General features: G+C 31.9%; 1 long non-coding RNA gene across 2 annotated transcripts; it reads right to left on the bottom strand.

Annotated features, from left to right (window-relative positions):
- Positions 1–3,087: 3,087 nt before the first annotated feature.
- On the bottom strand, positions 3,088–7,806 carry LOC112039279 (uncharacterized). 2 transcript variants are annotated; one of them, XR_002885976.2, is made up of 4 exons: positions 7,581–7,806; positions 4,873–4,958; positions 3,463–3,872; positions 3,088–3,309 (listed from the first exon to the last, which is right to left on the bottom strand). It is a non-coding gene; the product is annotated as an uncharacterized LOC112039279 (long non-coding RNA). The 2 variants fall into 2 exon arrangements; XR_002885975.2 differs by having other exon boundaries at positions 3,463–3,869.
- Between the last annotated feature and the right edge of the window lie 7,498 nt (positions 7,807–15,304).

Below are 15,304 nucleotides of genomic sequence, written 5' to 3'. Positions count from 1 at the left end.
AAGTAGAGAATGAATGAATAGAAATGTTTCCTTTTACAGAATCTTGCATGATTTTTTTTTTTGGGAACTAGATTGAGTGACATCCTTCTTTACTTAAATGGGAATGATATTTTTGATATTGTTTGCTCATTCTATAAGGCTATATGTGGTACGGGTATCATTCCTTGCCTTGAATAGTTTTTTTTTTTTCTTTTTCTTTTTTTTGTGGGGACTAGTGCTTGGGGTAAAATCCTTATTAGTGATAATCTAATTAAGAAGGGCTTCTCTCCCTTTTAAAAAATAATATATATATATATATATATATATTAAAAAAAAAAAAAAAAGAAGAAGAAGGGCTTTTCTCCTTATTAATGATAATCTCATGCATGACCGACTGGGATTAATTTCCTTATGCAAATAGGATTCGGTCAAGGCTTAACCGACTTATGCAACATATAGTGGCAATTCAAGCCACACTTGAGAAACCCACTCACTTAACGCTATTCAATACCGAAAAGGAGTAGGATTCTCTATTTCTCTTTCTATATAATTTGAATTTCATACACATTCATTCACGCTATTTTGCTTCTCAATATCTCTATCTCTCTCGTTGCTTTTATTTCACATTCCAACTTTGTTTTGCTGTTCTTTTCTCTCTGAAGTCATGACAGAAGTTATGTTAAGGTGGGCTGAACACGAATGGATTGAAGGGAAAGATAAGGAAGCCTACGAACTGGCAAAGACGGCGAAATATTTTGACCCACACTTTGAAGGGGTGGACAGATATGTCACTGCGTTATCTATCCACTATGCCGGCGAGTTTGAAAAGAACAAGCTTGGTTATACTGACCTCTATGCACTCCTTGGCTTCAAGACTGTTCATTACCCATCAATCACTCATAACTCCATCAAACAAAGGTATACTGAGTATGCAATGTTGGTGCATCCCAACGAGTTTTCCTCCCCAATGGCGCATGGGGCTCTCAGACTCATGGACAAGGCGTGGGCGGTGCTGGGTAACGAGCAAAGGAGAGAAGACTATGACGTTTGTGTTGGTCTACGTCGACCAAAGCCAAAGAATATTGATAAGCTAGAAACCACTACTGAGACCTCTATTGCCGCTGCTACTGCCCAAACTGATGATCAGAGGCCAAAGGTTGGGATGAAAAGATGTGCTCCTCTTACGGCTACGGCTGACGAAAACATGGGTCGGACGGTGCGTCACGGAAGGGTTTAGCCTAAGGCCAACTACGGCCGACGACAACATGGGTCGCTGGAGCGTCGTAGAAGGGTTTAGCCTAAGGCCAACCCTAGTCCATGATTCATTCTTTTAGTTTCCTTGCAAAAGAAACGAGTTTCTTGGTTTCTTGATTTTAGTTTACTATGCAAGAATATATAGGACTGAGGGGTTTCATTATGTGTCTGAAAGATCTGAATATTTTGTAAATTTCCTTTTGAAATCAATGGAATTGTATGGTGTTTCAAGTTTCATTTTATGTTTTTCTTGTAGAATAGATTTGCCATGGTTTTAATTGCATCATTAAAGTGCCGCAATTAATATTAAATGTCTGTTTAGATACCGCTTATTGCTAAAAACTAAAAATACTGTAACAAAATAATTTTTAAATGTATAAATAGTATCATGGGACCCAGTTTTAAAGTTGTTTGGCTGAAAAAAATATTTACTGGTCCTATAAACAATACATAGAACCTACTAAAAAAAGCACGGATGCAAACATTGTATCCAAACTCACACTAAGTTTATTTAGTTCATATTCTCCGTAATGAAATGGAGTAAGTGTAATTTGTCAATGATGAAATTTAGCTGTACTTTTCTTCAATGTAAAGATGTAGCGTTGGTTTGGATAGCACTGAAACGTGCGTTGCGTTTTGTGAGTTGCGTTTTGTGAGTTGCGTTTTCTCCAACATCCAGCAAAGGATTAACATTCTTGTTTTTCGTTAGTAAAATACATATCTTAGTTACTTCCAAAGATGAGGTGCATCCTCCAGATCAATGAGAGATTGAGTTTCCATATTTTGGATGTGCCAAAATGAATATGTTAATCAATCAAATTTGGGTACAGCTTCGATCGGATCAATCCTTGAAAAAGGACCATCCTTCTACTCTTAAATGGGCCACATGTAATGTGAAACACATCGGCCATAAGATATCAGATATCGCACATCAAAAGATAGGTGGCTTACATTTTAAATCCTAGTGTGCGACAAAAATTACATAAACAATCACAGAACACATCGGCCATAAGATATCAGATATCGCACATCAAAAGATAGGTGGCTTACATTTTAAATCCTAGTGTGCGACAAAAATTACATAAACAATCACAGAAACCATACATTACAATACATTAAACCCTAAGTTCTTTTGTTGACAGCAAAATAATTATGATATCAAAAAATACCCCTCTGGCTTGGGGTATATGCAATCAGCTATACATGCATGCACTACAAAAAAAGAGTCTACTAGCGAGGATAAAATGCCCTCGCAAAAATCCAAATATCGTCGCAAAAGGCTATTAGCGAGGGCATGTTGCCCTCGAAGGCCGTCGTATTTGTTCTGGTTGCTAAAAGAGATTTTGCGACCATACCTTCGCAAGTAGATAATTTACGAGGGCAATTTACTGTCGTTACCAAACAAATCCGCCTTCGCAAATATATTACCAAACGACGAGAAAAGTCGACCACTTATTTTTAGCGAAGGGGAGTACTCATCGTTAACAATTATTTGTGAGGACCTTTATACCCTCGTAATTAGTTATTTGCGAATTTCAAATTAACAACATACTTTTTAGAGACAAATAATGTCGTCGCTAAAATTTATTTGTGAGGCTTTTAACCCCTCGCAATTAGTTAGGAATAATAGTGACGACATTAAACTGTCACTTAAAATGTTTTTGCAAGGGGTTAAGTGGCATCGCTATTCTATAAATTGCGAGAGATTTTATCGTCACTATAAAATTATTTATGACCAAAATTTTATGTCATCGATGATAATATTTTATTCCATTTTTGAAATATTTTATTACTTATTTATTTTTAATTACTTTATATAATTTTTTTAACTATCATGTTATGATAGTACAATAATTACTAAAAATTGATCAATTGAAAGATAAAAATTCATATAAGTTCAAACTTCAAAATATAGAATATACAAAGAAATCCTGAAATTAAACCTTGTTTTAAACTTAAACAACTAGAATTATGACAAGATCTATACTAGTCTTCCTCTGAGTTACCCTCCAAGCTATTTTCAACCTCCCTCGTGTTATTGATTGAGTTGTCCTCTTCATCTCTACTAGTACCATCCTTAAAAAAAAAAACAAAACAAAACAAAACAAAACATTAAACATAATTCATACACTAGAATATTAGTTTTTATAAAAATAATAGCAAATAATGGTTAAAGAGAGTGCAAGAGAGATAGAGAGAATTCATGACATGTATTTCATTTATACTCACCCTCTAATCTCCATCCTTCCATTTATCCACCATCTTTTTCCAAAAGAGTGTAGGAATGAAGGAAGGACCATTCTTATAACGATCTTCTTTCTCTATGTACTTCTTAAAAATGGGATTTTTAATGTGAAACATCCAATCAGAATAACAACGTTTCACCAATTCTACAAATTCTTTCTTCATTTCCTCATCTGGTTGCTTATGCTTAAAATGTTGAGCTCTATAGCAAGCATATAGAGTTTCGAGCTCAGATCTTGGGTATTCACTAAAAGTTGTCCAAGCTCCATTCAGTTTTTGGTAAAAAAGAATAGTAATCTCTCGAGTAGCTTTTGGTGTGATGATTCTGCCTTTACTTTTACCTTTCCTTGCCATGTCTGCCTTTTTTTTTTATAAGCCCTTGCCGCATATACCTACTATTAGTTAGTATTAATATGATGAAAGTATATAATATAAATGTGTATTTCAAATATGATTGTGTTAAAGACATGACCCACTAGTAAAAGATGATACTCTAGTATAAGATGATACTAGACCTTATCCTCAATCCAACAATACTTATTGCTACAATCAAAACACAAATAATTGATTTTCATATCTTTATTTATTGAATGTTTAAATGCATTCTCAAGAAAATTTTCAACCCCATTAATATATCTAGTAAAATGAGGCATCCAAAATTTATCAATTGACATTTTATCTACTCCCTATAAAGCATCATATTATATAACTAACAACAATAATGGTTGCTAACACATATATAATTATGCACTCTTAAAAATAACTAGCAGAGTTAACATTGGGTCTTGTAAAATAGATATATCAAGGATTTGCATATCTAGCCACAAAATAGAAATATCAACACAACCTAAAGCAAATCTCAAACCAAACAATTGAGATTGGACAAATATGTTGTCAACATCGTCATCCTAATTAACTTTTTCAAGTAATCTATAGATTTTCAGCTCACTACAAGCCTTACACATTTAAAACTCACATCAGAGAACTCTACAAAATTTCCGCATTTAACATTCCTTATAGTGTTCCGAATATAGTTTCAATAAGATACAAAAGTTTGTATTTGCCTGTATACAAGATTAAAAAAATAAATAAATAAAAAATAATTATAAAAACATATATAAATAAATAGCTTCAATCAGTATCAGTATAGATATATATGACTAATTATTTTATGGGTTTATTCTAAAATACAAAAAAATTAAAATTAAAAAGTACCAATTTATCATTTGGTTCAAAATTAAATTTATACAATGGAAAAATTATTCATAGCCTCCAAGATCCAAATTGCTGGAATTGGAAATGATAGTGATGAAGACAACCAAAAAGAACAAATACACGTGGTGTACATTTACAAAAATCAAGCATGTCATATAAGAGAAAATGACTGGAACTCACATTGTAGTGTGTACCGAGGCGGGACCTGAGATAGGGAAGTAACTTCTTCAATTCCTTAACTGTCCTACCGTTTGCACCTAATCCTTCTGTGGCAACACCAAAGTAAGGGAGAGAATATTTTTCTTTTCTTAAAAAATTGTAAAAAGTGAACCAAAAAAGTAGAATATGCATGTGAATGAGAGAGATACCTCATCAACAAGCAGTAAGAGCCTTATCATCAAAGATTGTAAAAATTTTAGCATTTAGCATCTCAAAAAGTTATTTTATTCATTTTAACATCTCAATTTACAATACACCCAGCATCAAAGGTTCTATTATTTTACCACTTCATTTAAATTTTTTTTTTTTTTAATTCTTTCTTTATGTTTTCTTTATTCTTTCTTTATGTTTTCAAATAACTACCATGATTTCTGTAGCCAGCAACAACCCTTATACCTCTCTCCTTCACCAACCTTCTCATCCTCGCAATATCAACAAATGAACCACCTGATGCATACATGCTCAATGCAAGCAAATAACCTAATGAATTTAAAGGCTCCAACTGCTCAATGCATACATGCTCAATGCAAGCAAATAACCTGATAACTTAGAATACATATCAATTAAAGAATTCCCCATATACACTTCAAAACCAAAACCTCTACTGATCACTAACCTGTGGCATTAAGTAATCCATCAGAATTCCCATGCATCTATTTTTATTTTTATTTTCATTCTTCGTTTAGGACTTTTGCTCAAGCTTATAAGTGCAGCCCATGATAATAAAATCCAAACACAATTTCTCAAAAAGAACCAAATTTGCATTGATCACACCATAAAAGGATCAAGATATAACATCAATAAAAGCAACCAATCCATTTGTGAAATCATATGACTAGCACATGTGGTTGGCTACCCATCACACCAAATTCTGAATTCTAAAGTCTGCAAAATAACAAATCATAACCTGTGCAGATAGTTAGAGAGATTTTTGGGCTGAAGAAAGATTAAAAAAAATACGAAGAATAGATCTAGAAGTGTGTAGTCACTGACTCACTGTAGTACAGCCACTAGAGGGGAGTATAGCCTTTCTCTTTCTTTAGTCTTTGCCAATACATTTGCTTCAAAAACTCAGAAAAGTGAATGCTTACCATGTTTTGTAAAAAGGAAAAAATTGCGTTTCATTCTCCCATTATGTCACAGAATAATAATAATAATAAAGAAATCACATGTTCCTTGACTCTAGAACTGAATGATACCAAAAGAAACCTACAATCACAATCCAATTCCACTCCACCACTGAATGCCACCCATGCTGCAGCTAGAAGACCACATTCCATCACATCCTTGCAGCCAAAAGTAAATCCAAACAGCCACAACCCTTATTAGCACCTTCACCAACTTGCATCCATAATTAAAAAAAATACATCCAAAGCAACTACAGTAGCAGAAAACATTTAATAAAAAAAGAAAGAAAGAAAAGAAAAACCAAAGGGCCATAACTCAAACCCACACCATTGGCTAACACACCTGTAAACCCCCAACCTATAGTACCATGATAGAAGGAAATAAAATATTCCAAAGACAAAAATAAAAAACCCAAAAAACCATGGGTCGAATCCACACCACCACCAAATGCCATGTGCAGCCACCATGGCATTCCTCACAGTATACTTAATTGTTCTTATTTATACTTAATTGTGCTAAAAAAAACTAATTATTTTTGCATTATTTCCAAAAGAAACTTGCACCAGCAACAAGACAACATACTCCTACAGGACTCAAGGTTTAGAGGAGGGAATCAAAATAGAGCAACCAAATTAAAATTTGAAATAGCTACTTCATGTATATAATGGTTTTACATATGCCATCATAGTTCCTACACAATACTCAATGCTCTTACTTTGGGGAGATAACTTTGAGGGCGTTGGCTAAAATTTGTATTCCTCAAACTTTTATTGCTGAAGGTGGGTGGATAAATTTAAAGCACATAATAGTTTTCCCAAAACAAGTTTATTGCTTCACTGCTATAGGAAAATAGAATAATGATTAATGACCAACCAAATATCTCATATACTATTTCAGCCTGCATTGTGTATTTTTCATTTGTCAGAATATAACTACATGTTTTTTCTTCATGGTTAGTAATAGCATAGGTGACCTGTCAGATCCAAAACCAGATTGAATGATTCCAGTTTCCAAATTTTTGCATGTCAAAAATAATTTGTAACAATAGTCAATCTTATAAATGTATTTAAAATAAAAGTCAATCTTTTAACAGAGTTTCTTTACTTACTTTCCTTCCTTTGTTAATTACTTTGGAAGCCCATTCAAATCCTATGAACCAAGGGATAAAAACTTAATCCCTATTACAGCTCAGTGTATTGAACAAATCCATACTGACCCTTAAAAATACCTTCCTCATCAAGGAGGAACACACCCTAAATCACCTACTTCAATGACTAACAACTTAGTACAGCTTTTGATTTTTCTAAATTCAAAAACGAAAAAAGCAAAATTTCCATAACATTGTAATCAACCAAATGGAAAAAAAAAATCAATTAATTTCGCCATAGCCTCAGAGATCATCAACAATACAACTGAAATAATGATTGACAATCTAAGCAAACACAAAGACAACATTGACCGTGACACATATCAAGAAACCCAAAAATCAAAGACAAATATTTTATATAAAAGAAAAAAAATAAAAAGCAGGGAAGCTATACCGTCGGAGTGAGGCAACGAAGGTTGGTAAGCCGACGGCGGGAAGGGATGGCGTGGAGGTGTAGATCGGAGAACAGTTAGGCTGGCGGTGGGCTGGGCAGGCCGAGCAGCGAGGGAGTGAGAGGGAGAGTGAGGAAGAATGAGAGAGAGAGAGAGAGTTTGGGAATTTTGAGTGTTTGACTTTAGTGAGAGAGTAAGTGAGAGACCCTAATTTTTGACTAAGTATGCAAACCCAAAATTTTTGGTGAGAACCCAAAGAGTTTTAGAGGGAATTCCGTATATTTTTATTGTGACAAAATTTTGACATATTATAGCGGATTTAAAGCCGCTGCAATAGAGAAAGAGTAGGCTAAGGTTTATTAATTATGACGGGAATATGACTTGTTGTGGCAAAACTCAAGCCCGCCGTAATAGCTCTTTACGGATTTTTTCAATAAAATGATATTTAATACTTCAAATTAATAAAATATAATTTAATAATTAAAAAAATATAATTTAATCCTACAAATTAAAAAATATATAATTTAATACTTCAAATTACTAAAATAAAATTTAATACTACAATTGTCAATAATATATAATTTACTAATTAATAACAATATAATTATTACTTCTAATTATGTAAATATATTTTAATACTACAAATTAATTGAGTATAATTTAATAATTAATAAGATTTAATATAATACTTCAAATTAATAAAATATAATTTAACACTACAAATTAATAAAATAAAATATATTAATTAATAAAAATATATTAAAATATAATTTAATATTACTTTGGAATGACTAAAATACCCTTAAAACTAAAAGAAGGCCAACTTACCTCCATAAACGTAAAAAATGACCAAAATACCCCTACCACCCAAAAAATGGTTTGAACACCTGAAGCAAGAAAAATAACTGAAATACCTCTGAAGCCTAAAAAAAGACCACAATACCCTTGAATCCTAAGAAAACACCAAAATTGGAGGCCAACCTACCCCCACAAACTCAAAAAAAAGCTGGGACACCCCTACCAAAAAAAAAAAATGTAAGATGAGACTAGAGGACCAAAAAATTAAAATATAATTTAATATTATTTTGGAATGACTAAAATACCCCTAAAACTAAAAGAATGCCAACTTACCTCCATAACCGTAGAAAATGACCGAAACACCCCTACCACCCAAAAATGGTTGAAACACCCTTGAAGCAAGAAAAATAGCTCAAATACCTTTGAAGCCTAAAAAAAGACCACAATACTCTTGAATCCAAAGAAAACACCAAAATTGGAGGAAATATAATGTATTATTCAGTGAAAACGACTGAAATACCCCTAAGACTAAAAAAAGGCCAACCTACCCCCACAAACTAAAAAAATAGCTGAGACACCCCACCACACAAAAAATGACTGAAATACCCCCGAAGCAAAAAAAATAACTGAAATACCATTGAAGCCTATAAAAAGACCACAATACCCTTGAATTATAAGAAAAAACCAAAATTGGAAGAAATATATTTCATTATTCATTTAAAAACGACTGAAATACCCCTAAGACTAAAAGAATGCCAACCTACCCCACAAACTAGAAAAATGGCTGAGACACCAAAATACCCTTGACAGCTGAAAATGAACCAAATACCCCATACACATTAAAAATGTCCACTATACACCCTAAGCCAAAAGATGACCAAAATACCCTAAAAACTTTGAAAATGACCAAAGTACCCCTAAACCCTAAAAATGACCAAAAATACACTCTACGACTAAAAAAATGGCCCAAATACCCCCATAAACAAAAAAAAAAAAAAAAAAAAAGAAAAAAAAAAAAGAAAAAAAAGAGACCAAATACCACCTATGCATTAAAAAATGTTACACACATGCATCCTAAGCCTAAAAAATGACATAAATGGCCTTGGAATTTAAAAAATTCACATGCCCTTGTCAAAATTCACATTGAATTAAGAAATATAGGGTTGGGTTCAAGTTACACCTAACGTAACTCTAAAAAATGTTACACCACCCAATAACTTATTATTGAATTCATATTTTGAAAATCCAACCGTTGGATTACATATTCTATATGCTCTTAACATGAATGCCAATTTTTATGTCAATCGGATGTAATTTATCATTTGATCTATAAACTCATATTTTATGCATTATTTTAAACTACTAAAACTTGAATCTAGACAACTAATTGATGACATGGCTATTAATATTTGATCACCTTGAAATTTTGTAAGCATGAAAAATATATGAAGATAATGTAATCTAACGGTAGATTTGTCAAAATTCACATCGAATTAAAAAATATAAGGTTTGGTTCGAGTTACACCTGACGTAACTCTAAAAACTGTTACACCACCCAATAACTTATTATTGAATTCATATTTTGAAAATCCAACCGTTGGATTACATGTTCTATATGGTCTTAACATGCATGCCAATTTTCATGCCAATTGGATGTAATTTACCATTTGATCTATAAACTCATCTTTTATGCATTATTTTAAACTACTAAACTTGAATCTAGACAATTAATTGATGACATCACTATTGATATTTGATCACCTTGAAATTTTGTAAGCATAAAAAATATATGAAGATAATGTAATCTAACGGTAGATTTGTCAAAATTCACATCAAATTAAAAAATATAGGGTTGGGTTCAAGTTACATCCGACGTAATTCTAAAAAATGTTACACCACCCAATAAATTTTTATTGAATTCATATTTCAAAAATCCAACCATTGGATTACATGTTCTATATGGCATTAACATGCATGCCAATTTTCATGTCAATCGGATGTAATTTACCATTTTATCTATAAATTCATCTTTTATGCATTATTTTAAACTACTAAAACTTGAATCTAAACAATTGATTGATGACATGGCTATTAATCTTTAATCACCTTGAAATTTTGTAAGCATGAAAAATGTATGAAGATAATGTAATCTAACGGTAGATTTGTCAAAATTCACATCGAATTAAGAAATATAGGGTTGGATTCGAGTTTAACCTGATGTAACTCTAAAAAATGTTACACCACCCAATAACTTATTATTAAATAAATATTTTGAAAATCCAACCTTTGGATTACATGTTCTATATGGTTTTAACATGCATGTCAATTTTCATGTCAATTGGATGTAATTTACCATTTTATCTATAAACTCATATTTTATGCATTATTTTAATGGGAAGAAATTTTTATTCACTTTTGAGAGAGAGAGAGAGAGAGAGAGAGAGAGAGAGAGAGAGAGAGAGTACAAAAGGCTGAAATTCTTGAATTTTAGGCTACCATTTTGAAGTTGAAAGTGCTATCATTTTTTTATGGGTACAATCGTTTAGAAAATAAGGATAGACATTTCTTATATAGGATGTATATAAAAGGTTTTTTTTTTTTTTTTTTTTTTTTATAGACGGTAAACAAAATGTTCATCTAAAGAATACAAAGTGCTATATGTTTATGCATTTATTTTTATTTTTCTTTGAATTTTAGAATAACTTTTATCTCCAAAAAAAATTAATATTTTAACGATTTTTTGCGAAGGTCAATCGTGGCCCTCGCAAATAATTTAGTATTAGTAAGGGCATATTTTTAACCCACACAAAAAATAAACTTTTTGCAAGGGATTTTTATTTTCCCTCAGAAATAATTTGGTGGGAACATTTCCCTCCAAAAATTTTGACATTTTAATGATTATTTGTGAAGGTCGATCCTAGCCCTCGCAAATAATTTAGTATTAGTAACGGTTTTTTTTAACCGTCACAAATAATACACTTTTTGCGAGAGATTTTTAATTGTCCCTCGCAAAGAATATGGAGGGAAAATTTCCCTCCAAAATATTAGTATTTGTGACGGCTATAATACATAATTGCGACGGCTTTTTTTGTTGGTCACAAATATTTCACATTTTACCAAGTATTTGCCAGGGCTTTATTTTGTCATCACAAATAAGATTTTTTGAGAGGGCTTTTTGGGTCCGTCAAAAATTCTTGGTCGGTAATAGGCATTTTTCTTGTAGTGTCAATTAGTCATATTATTTGGCAAAATAATATACTTTTTTTTTTTGGCTAAAAGGCAAAATAATATACTGAATAGTCCTAGAGACGGACTATTCTTAGTTTGACAAAATCAACTAGTGGGGGTTAGGTTAAGGGTCCGTTTGGATAGCACTTATTGTTGCTGAAAGTTGATAAAAACTGATTGTTGCTGAAAACACTGTAGCAAAATAATTTTTAAATGTGTGAATAGTGTTGTGAGACCCACTTTTAATATTAAATATTGTGTGAACAGTGCGTGAACAGTGTACGCATAGTAACTCTTGTCCCCCAAAGTCAAGAACTGCACAAAAAAAAAAAAAAAAAAAAAAGAAGGAGAAAACGTGAACAACAAAACGCACCGCAGCTTTAAGCTGTATCCAAACCCAGGCTAATCATGCAAGTACCCGTGATTTTTACTTTTAAGACCTTAAGAATAATAGAGAGACATCCAGGCAGGCATTTACGTGTAAATCCAGAGAATTGAAAACTCGGACCGTGCTAAGCTTGACAAAGATAAACTTGCGGTGCCTCTAGATCGTTAATAATATAAGTAAAAAAATTATGGGAGTAATAATTCTAAATAAAAATTAACAAAAGCATACAAACTTAATTATTGTGAAAAATATTGTAAATTTTTTTGTATTGTATTGTTGCTCTTTTTTTTAAAATCTTTTTTGATAATCCTCATGAAAAATTATTTATTAATAGGAAGAGAGAGAGAACACAATAGCTAGCTGGGTCTGCTCCTTTACAATATCATTAACAAAAACTTTTCATCAAAATAATGTCAACAAAACCTTTGTACCCAATACAAAAGCCCCAATTGGTAACAGTATTAAAATAACAAAAACTGTTATTTAAACACCATAATATATATTTTTACATATTTTTTTATCTATATATTTCTTAAAATCTTAAATAATTTTACTAGAAATTTTTTACCAACTCAAAACCCAAAATAACCAGGAAATCAATTACTGAGGACCAAGATGCGAAAACATGAGGGTCCGCTCAACGAGATCGACAAACCGCACGTGGCATGCAAGGGATAATTATTACTTTGACCTTAAAGAAACAAACTGGACAAACCTTCCAGCACCAATAAGCCAATAAACAAAACTAGGAGCAGAGAAAGAATACTATATTTCGGTAATATAATTTTATATTTATTTTGGTATTTTTTTATTTAATAAATAAGTGATACATATTTTAAAAAATTACATCAGACTATTTCAATAAATTAATCACAATCTTCTATATTATTAGGAAGATAAATTAATCATTTATTAAAGTAGTCTGATATAATTTTTTAAAGCAAATATCACTTATTTATTAAATAAAAAATACCAAAACAAATACTAACATTATATACTTTCTCGCAATACGAGGCAGTGAAGCTAAAACAAAGGTGGTCCCTTCAAGAAGAAACTCAAAAGCTGCGTTGATTTAAGTCAAGCCACACGTCCAGAACTGAGCCCATCTCAATAATTAATTTGTTCCTCATATTACAAAGTTCAAAGCAATAGTGGGGAGGAAAAAGAAGCAACTGGGTAGTAATTTTTTAATATAGACTGAATTTTTTTATGGTTTGCACATCCAATTCTATTAGGGATGCGTTTGACAAACCTAAAAGAATAGGTTCCAAATTTAAAAAATAAATAATATAGATTAAGGCTCATCCAATTGCATTATTCTAAATATATGCTCTTTCCAAATTATATTCAATGCTCAACATATATGTGACAATAGAGCAATGCCATGGTTAAACATATACCTTTCAACAATGTTTGTATGATGAAACTCCACTCGGACCTATCATAAACATACTTATGGTCGATTTTGATTGCTAATTTGCTATGCTGCAAAGTTTACTTTTCAAAGTAGTTATGAAATGGATTATTTCTAGAACCGAGATATGATGATGTGACTTGCTTTTCTATTGGGTGAAACTCGCTCCAAGGGGTGGATCAAGTCATTAAAGTAGTGTACACCACTATTTTTTATTCCTAATTGAAATAGATGTCTTCACGCCGCATCTTGTAAGCCAAGCTCATTAAAGAGCTATAGAAATCCATGTGGGCTGGACTTTAGGTGCCATGCAACTCAGCACCTTCTGCCCCCATTCCAACCACCCTTAATGCAATTAATATTTTTTTAAGTCCGTACTCGTACTAATGTGTAAGAGAGAGTAAAAGGTGATTTGCGCTTGAAGCCTTGAACTGCTTTTTGGTGCCTAAATTTTGTCCAATGCGAAGACCTTGGATCGACTGTTCTGGGCAGTGGCACACGTCAAAAATCACCTTAGATCTATCTTTTGCCAAACCTTATCTTCAGACATCATCACTTAGAGGTAGACGACACGATAAAGTGCTGGCAAAATCGAGCTTGCTGCTAGGACCAACTCCAAAGCATGCAATTAGATTCTCTCCATTAAATTCCTTTAGCAGCTTTTTTGTTAAGGAAAGGTCATGGCTACTATAAAAGGGCAACATTTAGGTTGCGTCTAGACCGATGACAAGATTTTGATTTTGATCTTTAAATTAATGGATTTGAAACGGCTTGATTCTACTTTATTTGTTTTAAAATTCCATGCTTGGGTTTATCTTATATGTTGAAGGATTTGAAATTCAGATTTTTAAATTTCTTGTTGGAATGTATACTTGGATTTGGATCAATTGATATTTTTATTTTTTATTTTTAACCTTTTGCATTTGACCTAATTGAAAAAGTTAAGAGTCATGGCCACCTCCATGCTATAGGCGAAAGAGTAGGTCGCCCAAGGCCACAAATAAAAAATAGCTTTGAAATTTTAATGAATAAAGTTATTTTTTTCACTGTAATAATATTAATTAAACTCAAATACTAGACAATAAATAAAATAATATTTTTTTATCAAATGAAAAACAAGAAAAATAAAAGAGATAAATTCTACGTCTACAAAATTTTCACTACAAATTTTACGTGTTAGATTGTTATTGATTGTTATTGGTGGGGCAAAAAATTAATTTCAATGATGAGTTCAAATTAGAACTTGTAATAACTTAAGACCTACAATCTATTGTGAAAATGCTATGAATATAACACTTATCAAAAAAATAAAAAAAAAGAGCAATACACACAAAATTTCAAACCATTTTTCATAATAGTTGAGTTGACAAACTTTTACTAGTTATCGTCCACCACTAACATCATATTTTTACTTACTATTATCAAGCTGCCACATCAACTAGTGTGAAAAGTTTATCAAATTTTTTGGGTCTTAAAACTTTCTCAAATATATATATATATGATTAATTAATAATTTTACATCTAAAATAAGATAATAGAACTTAATTAATATTTAATACTTTTAAAAAAATAAAAATTATATTTAAATATATAAAGTGACTCTTTGACTGCCATGATCCAACCGACTTAACAATTAAAAGAAGGGTTCTTGGACCGATATCGGGTCAGGTGCATTGGTGGATATTTTATTCCACAAATAGACAAGATGGCTGCATATTTTCCAACACACAGCGCACTAAAAAACGCTAATTGAGGGCCCAAAGGGAAACTTCAGGTGCTCATTATATTTTACATTCTATGAGAGAGAGAGAGAGAGAGAGAGAGAGAGAGAGAGAACTCTTTTTTGGGGAGGGGAACAAAAAAAAAATTTTATTGATGCACACATACATAAAATTCCT

The sequence above is a fragment of the Quercus suber genome, unplaced genomic scaffold (genome assembly GCF_002906115.3).
Source record: "Quercus suber isolate HL8 unplaced genomic scaffold, Cork oak 2.0 scaffold_120, whole genome shotgun sequence".
Taxonomy (NCBI): domain Eukaryota; kingdom Viridiplantae; phylum Streptophyta; class Magnoliopsida; order Fagales; family Fagaceae; genus Quercus; species Quercus suber.
This window is presented reverse-complemented; position numbering and strand designations above follow the sequence as displayed.